General features: G+C 46.4%; 1 pseudogene; it reads left to right on the top strand.

Moving 5' to 3' along the window:
- The first annotated feature begins 265 nt into the window (after positions 1–265).
- Positions 266–8157, top strand: LOC141020647 (disease resistance protein Pik-2-like; annotated as a pseudogene).
- Positions 8158–10122: the final 1965 nt, after the last annotated feature.

Below are 10122 nucleotides of genomic sequence, written 5' to 3'. Positions count from 1 at the left end.
CGACCCGGGTGATGGTTGTTGGTGCCCATCGCTGGTTCGCCATTTGTTTTTGTGAACGCGCTGCATGCGCACGTCGAAAAGCTGCCTTGGTACATATTTCTAATCATCTACTTGCTCACAACTTCACAGCTGCTCGCTTTTGTGACCTGCGAGGAAAGGCATGCTTGCTGGTACCCGGTGGATTATGCCTGGTAGATCCAGATCCAATAATTAGGCTCCAAATTAGTCCCCATGGCATGCACATGCCCCGACGAATACTACAAATTAGGTGTAGCTGGCTGTTAGGAGAAGAACAACAACCCCCGTCTCCGCGCTATAAAAGCAGCACTGCAGCTTGCCTTGCTTTGCTACACCGAGTTCATTTCTTACTCCTTCTACTCCTCAACACCCCACCGAACTACCAAAGTGTTGTTTGTGAGAGGATCATATCGGCCGGCCGGAGATAATGGCAGAGACGGTGCTGAGCATGGCGAGGTCCATGCTGGGCGGTGCTATTAGCAAGGCCGCCTCTGCCGCCGCCGACGAGATGAGCCTCCTCATGGGTGTGCGCAAGGATATTTGGTATGTGCACATGCACTTCTTTTGTTTTTGTCATGCACTTCCCACTGCCTCTTACATCCTTTTTTCCCCCTGTTATTAAGAACAACTTGTTGGATGAACATTAGTTGAATATATAAATTCTTGAAACAACCAATTTTTTTTTACTCAACTCTTGTATATAGAATGGCACCAGGCATTCATGGTAGGCTTGAAATCTCTTCATGGGGGTGCATATTTCTTCTTCTTCTTTGCATGTCACGGGCTGCAAGAATGACACAAAGCGAGCTGTAATAAAGTTACTTTTCCATTGTTGATAGGTTCATCAAAGACGAGCTAGCAACGATGCAGGCTTTCCTGGTGGCCGCTGAAGGTATGGAGAAGAAAGATATGCTACTCAAGGTGTGGGCAGAGCAAGTAAGGGAGCTGTCATACAATATTGAAGATTGCCTTGGTGAATTCATGGTGCATGTGGCAAGTCAAAGCTTGTCACAGAAGCTTATGAAGCTCAAAGAACGACATCGAATCGCAGTGCAAATCCGCGATCTCAAATCAAGAGTCGAAGAAGTCAGCAACAGGAACACACGCTACAATCTGATTGAGAAGAACCAAATTACCAGAACCATTGATGAGAGGGATTCTTGCATGGAAGATATCCGCAACCATTCAGCTAGCAACATAGATGAAGCAGGACTTGTGGGGTTTTCCGAGCCCAAACAAGAGTTGATAAAGCTTATAGATGTCCATGCCAAAAATGGTCCTGCTCAGGTAGTATGCGTCGTCGGCATGGGCGGTTTGGGTAAGACTACTCTTACCAGGAAGGTTTATGAAAGTATGGAGAACTTTTGCCAGGATGGAGCTTCTCAAGGTTATGATCAAAGAATTTTTTGGCAAGGAAGCATTGAAGAAGCAACTTGAAGGTAATGTAGTTCGAGAAGAGGACCTCGCCAACTATCTGAGGAAAGAGCTGCTTGAAAAGAGGTACTTTGTTGTACTTGATGATTTGTGGAACATCGATGATTGGAACTGGATAAAAAATTTTGCTTTTCCGAGTAGTAACAACAAAGGTAGCCGAATATTGGTAAGAACACGTGATGTTGGTTTAGCTAAGAAGTGCTCATTGGAATCTTCCATACCACTTATCTACCACCATAAACCCCTAGAAACAAATGATGCCATATATTTGCTATTAAGGAAGACTAGGAGAAGTGAGAAGGACATGGATAATGATGTGAAAATGAGGGAAATAGTTACCAAGATAGTCAAAAAGTCAGGACTGTTACCACTAGCTATTCTCACAATAGGAGGCATGCTTGCCACTAGAGAGGTTAGTGAATGGCAAAGTATTTACAACCAGATCCCCTTAGAGCTAGAGAGCAACCGAAGTCTTGAAGCAATGAGGAGGATGGTTACCCTAAGTTACAACCACTTGCCTTCTCATCTGAAGTCATGTTTTCTATATTTAAGCATATTTCCTGAGGATTTTGAAATTCAAAGGAGGCGTGTGGTAGAAAGATGGATAGCCGAGGGGTTTGTTATCGTCAGGGATGGGCTAAGTGCTGAGGAGGTTGGAAATAGTTACTTTGATGATCTAGTCAACCGAAGCATGATTCAGCCATCAAGAGTGAACATAGAAGGGGTTGTAAAGAGCTGCCGAGTCCATGATATCGTTCGCGATGTCATGATAGCAATTTCTAGAGATGAGAATTTCGTGTACGTGGCAGGGAATAGTTTGACTAGTGTTGTAAATAAGACCTTCCGCCATGTAGCATACCATGGTATCATGTGCCAAAATATTGGCATGGATTGGAGCCACGTACGGTCAGTAACTGTGTTTGGTGAGAGATCATTGGGGCCATCACCTTCAGTTTGTTCACTTGACATGAGAATGCTCAGAGCCTTAGATCTAGAGAATGCACAATTTCAAGTCACACAGAAGGATATCAGCAACATAGGCTTGTTGCGCCACTTGAAGTATGTGAATTTTTCTGATCCTCGAGGATATTCGGCTATTTATAAACTTCCTAGATCCATAGGGAAATTACAAGGCTTGCGCACTTTGAACATTGGAGACAGCTATATTACAGAACTGCCAACTGAGATTTGTAAACTCAAGAGTCTATGCAGTGTCCGTTGTACCAGAGTTATTAGGTCCTACAGATGGTTTGACCTGGATGAACCTGGGAAATGCTTGGTGAACACACTTTGTCTGCCCATACTGTTCACACCTTTGGTTGATCCTAGTGAACATCCCGAGGTAGTTGCTGAGCTACACATGGCCTGGTCTAGCCGTTGGTCATGGTCAAGAGGTGTGAAGGTGCCAGAAGGAATCGGCAAACTGAAAGAGCTGCAAATACTAGAGGTCGTGGACATCAGACGAACTAGTGGCAAGGCAATTAAAGAGCTAGGTGAGCTTGTGCAGCTGAGAAAACTGAGCGTGGTAACAGAAGGGGCCACCAAGCAAAAATGCAATGTATTGTGTGATGCCATTCAGAAGCTCACTTGCCTCCGCTCTCTTACAGTGAATAATTTTCTTATTGGCTCAGGCGTAACACTAGAGTGGCTGCATGTTGTTTCCTCTCCTCCTCCCCTATTGAGGAGTCTGAAGTTGGATGGATGCCTTGGAGAGATTCCTGGCTGGGTTGGCAGTCTGATACATTTGGTCAAGCTTCGCTTATCCAGGACTGTAATAAAGAAAGAAGGTAAAATCATGGAAATACTAGGGCCACTTCCCAACCTCATGCACCTTCGTCTTGGATACGGCTTTTATAGTGGGGAGAAGTTGGCATTCAAAATGGGAGCATTCCGAAATCTCAAGAAGCTTGGTATTTGTGATCTGGCGAAACTGAGAGAGTTGAAATTTGAGGATGGCACCTCACCCCAGCTGGCAATGATATATATCAGTTGGTGCGAATTGGCATCAGGAATTATTGGAGTCAACCAGCTTCCAAAGCTCAAGCAGATCGCACTTGGTCCCTATGGTCGAGTGGCGAATCTTGCTATGCTGCAAAGTGAAGTGGACGCCCACCCCAACAGTCCCGTGCTGCGACTGTCTGAGGAACGGAGCCACCACGACCTGGGAGGCACCGTCGCCCAAGTGGGAGAAGCAACGGAGGAATCATCATCTCTCCATCCTGAGCCTGCAGCAGCGGGAGGGAGCTCAGAATCGGTGGTGACAACAAACGTCAGGTCAGATAATTGATTCTCTTTCGTTCCATTAATACTAGCCCATATATATAGTGTTGCTATGGAGTGTGATGTGCTAATTAATTTGTATATAGCAGCCAAGACGATCTGCTTTACACTTACAATTCGTGCTGACTGAATCCGAGCAAGTCTCCTGCCACTTCCACCACAATGTAGTAACACTCTGCAGGTACGGCTCAAATCTTGCTCTGTTTCTTATTATTTGTGTTGGCTCACGCATTTTAGTTTCTCCCAACTTCAGTAGATCGGATTTCTAGCTATCTTCTTCCTTTCAGTATGTGCCCACGTATTTTTAAGCTGCACCTGATTATATATAGGCATAGCACGGGCTTGGATTTTTAAGCATGCCACATCTCCTTCTGTTTATGTAGCCACCATGTTACATGTTCTGTACTTACAGTTCCTGGCAATATACTTACAGTCTCCTAGCCATCAAGGCCTCTTGGTTATCTACCGGGTGGCAAACCGTTAGATCTCAGATTGATGAAATGAACCAGTGCTCTGTATATGCATCCAGGTTCAGGTGCGGGTGCAGGAAAAGAGGAAGATACAAATACAGTCAGGATGGTTGACAGCTGCAAGATACGCCAGATTGTTTCTGTATGTTTCCCTACTATGCGCACAACATTCTTGAACGTGTTTCCTTTTAACCTCGATGCTAGACAGGTTAATCAGTTGAATTCATTCTAAAGATTCAGTGATGATGACACTAACACCCCTAGTATTCTTTCAGGCAGAATTAAAGGTTGGGCGAAGACTGTCTCTTCCAATTCAATGCTCCGGTGAACTTGGGGCAATCTTTTAGGCAGAATTAACGGTTGGACTCCTTCCGCTGGAACATCAATTATTAACTGCATGTTGCAATATCCAGAGGATAATCATATAATGATCTGTTGCTAATTATCAATAGAGACTTGCTTTGTTTGCCCGTGGGTCGCTGCTTGTATGATTCCATGCTATATCTTGTACCGAATCATAACTGAAGAATGACGACACCTGCTTACTGTATAAGATTGTGCACTGAAGAATGCCGACGCCGACGAAGAGCATAGCCAGGTCAGATAACTTCTCTTTCGTCCAGTACTAGTCGACAGCAAATGAGATGCTAATTGCCACTTTCTGCATTCAGAATTAATCTCCCTCTATCTTGTTGTTTTAACAGCCAAGATGACGTACTGTACACATACAGGCCCTGTCCAATAACCATGCCACTGTATAACTGCATGCTCATCAGCCAAGTTCCATTAGGGGTTCAGACTTGTGAAGAAAATCAGCGGCTACAAGTCCACTACATCACTAAACGAAAAATTGGGAACTTCCTGCAGCAGGACAGCTGCACCATGGACATGAGAAAGTGGGAATCCAATTATAGCACCATGCATCTGCACCCAAATCGCCTGCATATATTTCCAAGGCTGCAGGCTGCAGGTGATTGATTTTTCTATATCCATGGTCTTATGCATAGATTTTCCTTTCAGCTTATATTTTCCCTGTTTTTGTACAAAAGAAGAAAATAACACTCTGTTCTTTAAACATAAACCCCAAATTATTAAGCCATATAATCTGCACTGTATGTTGTTGCCTGTCATCTCCAAACAGAACTACTAGTTCTTTTTCATATGGTCAGTTTGGTCTCTTAGACTCTCGCCATTACCAATGGGGCTACCTCCTCTTGTCTTTTATAATTTGAAGCACCCCTTTTGTTTACACACTTTACAGGAAGTTAGGATTTCGCAAATCCAGGTCAAGCTGGAATGTGGCATGATTAAGGTCATGATGCAATTAATGCGACTTATGGTGGTGCATTAGAGTACCAAATTTTCTGCTGAAGGTTGTATAATAGCACGGAGCCAATTGGAGGAAGGCAAAACCAATGGAAGTACGAGAGGTGGGCACCGGCTGACCGCCTATTCCTTCTGTATTTCAGTGTATAATTGTATATTCTGGAGATAAATTAGTGCTCACAGTGTGGTAGGGGAGCATTTCCAAATGTCAGGAATCTTGATATTTGGCAGGAGCTGAAGCAACTCTCGCATGTGAGAATTGAGCAGGGTGGTTGAGAAGGACACTGAATGTTGTGAAGAGTGTGTACTGTGATCACACTGATGAGTGGTCAGTTCAATTTACTTCCTCTCTGTTCGTTGCGGTGCCTGTGCTTGTTTATTTTCTATGCCTGTGCTTGTTTGTAATCAAAGAATGGGTACTGCATATGCATGTGCCGTTGAGTCCGCAGTGCGGAGCGGAGCAGTCCCGTGGTACAAAATCAACCTGATTTCCAGTACTACTCTGTTTCAATGAAGATGATTAATTGCTCTCAAATTCTTTGCTTCGATTCACGCGAGGATGACCTCTTCTTTGCTTCGATTCACCCCTTCTGCACGCTGCACTCAGGTCGTCGTTTTGAGGTCAAAACTCCTCTTCACGCTGCACTCAGGTTGCCCCAAACTCCAGTTCAACGTAATTACCTGCTGTTAGTTCCACCTGCTAGCTACACATACAAAGCTTATCTTATACTGTCACGTTCTCAAGCTGCAGTGCTTTGATATCTCTGCTTCGATTTTCCGCTGAGCTTGATTTTATTCCTATAATCCATTTCAGAGCAGAAAAAAAATATTGTTTGTTTGTTTGTTTGTTTGTTTGCTTGCTAGATAACTGGTCAGAATGGTGGTACCTTAAAACTGTCAGAAATACTGTTTGCTTGCTAGATGAGATTTGACCACCCAGCACCTTAACCCAAAGGCCCAAGTGAATAATCTCAAGTGAAATTGGAAGCCATTGGATCTTTTTCTGATCCAGGAGGGAGTTCTCGATGTTGCTCCCTCAACAGTCCAAGTTCCTCTGAAACATGAACATTGAAGTGATCATCCTGATAACTGGTCAGTTCAATAAGCACCAACTCCTCTTTGTTTGAAGCTGTTATGTCACATGATCTTCATATACTTGCAATTTCTTATGTGGTTTTCAGCTTATCACGAACACATAAACATTTGTTGATGAAATAAAACTAATGCATCCTCTGTTTATGCATTTCAGTTGGAGAGAACAAGTGGAAAATGCAATAGACTAAACCACTGGCGCTGCCTCCTGCAAGGCTACTCGGGGGCGAACCCTAGCACCTCCGCCTCATTCCCCCTTCACATCTCTCCTCTCCGCCGCGGCCGCGTGGGACCGGTGAAGGTGGCGGCGGGGATCTGGGCGTCTTCACCTCAGGTGGAGGGCCTCGGCTTCCAAGGTGGCGGCCTGGGTGGTGGCATGTTGTGCGGCCGGCTGGTTAATTTTGTTGGGTCACCTCCCCGGTCGTGTGGGTGGTGTGGAGGTGGTGTGCTACGGCTGTTGCGCCCCCCCTCCCCCGCTGGTTGCTGGTCGCCATTGATATGTTCGACCTCAACCCTATCTACTCCGATCTGCACCAGATCCGGCCACTGGTTTAGAGGGAATCCCTTGGTCGGTGCGGCGGCCACTCCGGAGGCGGCGCCTTTGGGTGTTGTTCCCCTTGTTGGAGGCTTCAGAGAGGATCCCCTTCCTTCCATCCCTCCCAGGAGCTCAGGTGAAAGCCTCAGACCCCCTGTTCCAAGCGACGATGACACCGTGGTGGCGTGCTCCTTCCTGAAGGCGTCGTTCGGGGGCTGCTCAAGCAGTGGTGGAGGTGGCGCCAAGCTACATCTTCGGCATCTTCTCGGTCTCTGGTGCGGTTGGTCCGCGCCATTGGTGTGAGGGGATCGGTGTCCTTCTTGGCGCCGGCGGTCCGGTGATTCCTATCCTTGACCAATGTATCGTGCGGCCATTTTTGGCCTTCTCCGTGGTTCGGCACCTTCGTTCAACATCTCACATCTGGCGTTCTGTCTTGCCGCTGCCGGCGACGGTGCTTGGGTGGTAGGGCCTCTGTTACGTGTGGGTCTACTCATGTCGTCTCTCTTTCGGCAGCCTGGGTGAAAGGGTGGTGGCCTGTGCGGCGGTAGAGACAAATCATTGTTGCCCATGTTTGGTCCTTCGGTGGCTGTCAGCAAACACAATAGTCACACGGTGATGCCCTCCTCCCGTGGCCTTAGTAGGTTAGCTGGTGTAGGTATAGCGGCGGTCGTTGGCAATGGTGTGGTCTGTTCTTGCACGTTGTGAAGTTGCCTTGAGTTGTTCTACCAAGCACCTTGTACCCCTTATTTCCGTTGTTTTCCTTTGTGTATGTTGTTGCCCTCTAATCTTAGTCGGTTGATGGCTTTGTTAATTCAAAGCCAGGCTAGATTCGAGCTCTTCTCGGACTTGGCCGGCGCCTTTTCTCTAAATAGACTAAACCACACAAGATGTTGCTACTAAGGCCCTCCCCAATGATCCACCTTGTACAGGTGCTAAGACTGCCATGTAGAAAAAAAATCTGATGTGGCAAGATAATAAAGAGGAGAGAGGTGAGTTTGGTGACCCGAGAAAGAATCAATACCAAGCACGTGAACCTAGGCAAAAATAATTAAATGAAAGAAATCCACCAATGCATGAAATAGTTTAGCTACTAAAGCATTAAATATAAGGAGCTTAGCACCAACAAGTGAAGCATCTATGCATTGTGGACATTAGTGTTGCTAAACTTATTAATATGCTTAGCACCTTTTCTAAGCACCAATGCATTGGAAGTGGCCTAATAAAGCTGCATATATTGTGATGCCTTCATTGGCCATCCGACTCGGCATTCCAAGTCCGCTGGCGGTGGCCCCTAAGCCGCAAATTGAAACTGAGATACCCCATAGGAGCGCATTGCTCTATAACGGAGGTGACGTAGCAGTTTACAAGTGGAAACTGCTGGCCCAGATGACAATTGCTTATTGGGAACATTGTAGAATGGATCAACCTGATGTGAACACGTGCAATTAATTGTGAATACAAACTCACTTTGTTTACTAGCACCTAGGGATGGAATTCGAGCCGAGTCAAGCCAGCTCGTTTCATTAACGAACTAGCTCGACTCGACTCGTAACTATAACGAGCTCAAATTCAAAATTAATTCGACTCACATAGCTCGTGAGCTAGCTTGTTTAGCTTGTTAAGCTCGTTATAGGTACTAAGATGTATATATTAAGCATGTACAATGTTCACAAACAATTGTAAGTAGCTTAACTTACAATTATCAGTACAATCAACATGTCAGCAAGTCAATAGCAAGTACATGACCAAAACAATAAGCAAGTTAGTAACATGTACATGACCCGAGAGGTGGGCTTACGCGACACTGCCGCCATTGCAAACTCTATGAGACAGGTGGAGAATAGACAAACATGTTTCCCGCTATTTCTCTAGGGATGGAAGGAGAGGAATGGTGTGTGTCTGGTGGGCGGTTGGGCCTAGTGTTATTTGGATGGGCCATGTGTTCTGCCTGTGCGATTGGCTTGGGATGCAAGGTGGTTCTGCGTTGCTGGTTTTTATACTGGAGTTACACGAGTAGCCATGAACTCGACTCATTTAACTTGGTCCCTAAACGATCTTAAAATAAAGCTTGGCTCGACTCGTTATTCTACGAGTTCGAGTCGAACGAGTTACACGAGTAGCCATGAACTCGACTCATTTAACTTGGTCCCTAAACGATCTTAAAATAAAGCTTGGCTCGACTCGTTATTCTACGAGTTCGAGTCGATTCGAGCTGAGCCACGAGCTATTTGTTTAGCTCGTGAGCTTCGAGCTTTTTTTCCAGCCCTACTAGCACCCATTACCGAAAAAGGGTCTCCCCGCTTTGTATTCCAAAGCAAACCATCATTGTACACATCGCAATGCCGGGGCGAGTAGCACAACAAGCCCAAGAAAAATAAGAAGAAATAAATGCCAACAACGGCAGCTCGACAAAGCGCGGCCCGCGAGCACTGCGCCCTTCGGAAACAAACCACCACAGTCCGAAGCACCTATCTACCGCGAACTAAGCAGCACCTCCAAGAAGGGATGCAACGCCGATGACGCTGTTGCCCGGACAAGCCATAGGGCCAGTTCACGGAGGGAGGTGGGGGATAGCTACTACCGACACCCTCCATGAAGGGATAGTGGCACCCGCCGGTGTCACCGCATCGGAGCCAGACGAGCCGGCAAGGATTTCTCCCGCACTCCAAACCCCACCGCCCAACCGGAGCCGACCAGCCAAACCACCGCCCAACACCATGCGCCACCACGGTTGCGCCGCCACCACGCCATCTCGCTGCGAGCACCTCCACGGGCCAAGATGACCGGAGAGAAGATCCAAGCGACGGGAGCAACAATACCAAGGCCGAGCGGGAGGGAACTGTTGGGGAACGTAGTATTTCAAATTTTTACCTACAATCACGCAAGATCTATCTATATGATGCATAGCAACGAGCGGGAGAGTGTGTCCACGTACCCTCGTAGACCGAAAGTGGAAGCGTTAAGTAA

The sequence above is a fragment of the Aegilops tauschii genome, unplaced genomic scaffold (genome assembly GCF_002575655.3).
Source record: "Aegilops tauschii subsp. strangulata cultivar AL8/78 unplaced genomic scaffold, Aet v6.0 ptg000714l_subseq_82903:99292_obj, whole genome shotgun sequence".
Classification (NCBI taxonomy): domain Eukaryota; kingdom Viridiplantae; phylum Streptophyta; class Magnoliopsida; order Poales; family Poaceae; genus Aegilops; species Aegilops tauschii.
This window is presented reverse-complemented; position numbering and strand designations above follow the sequence as displayed.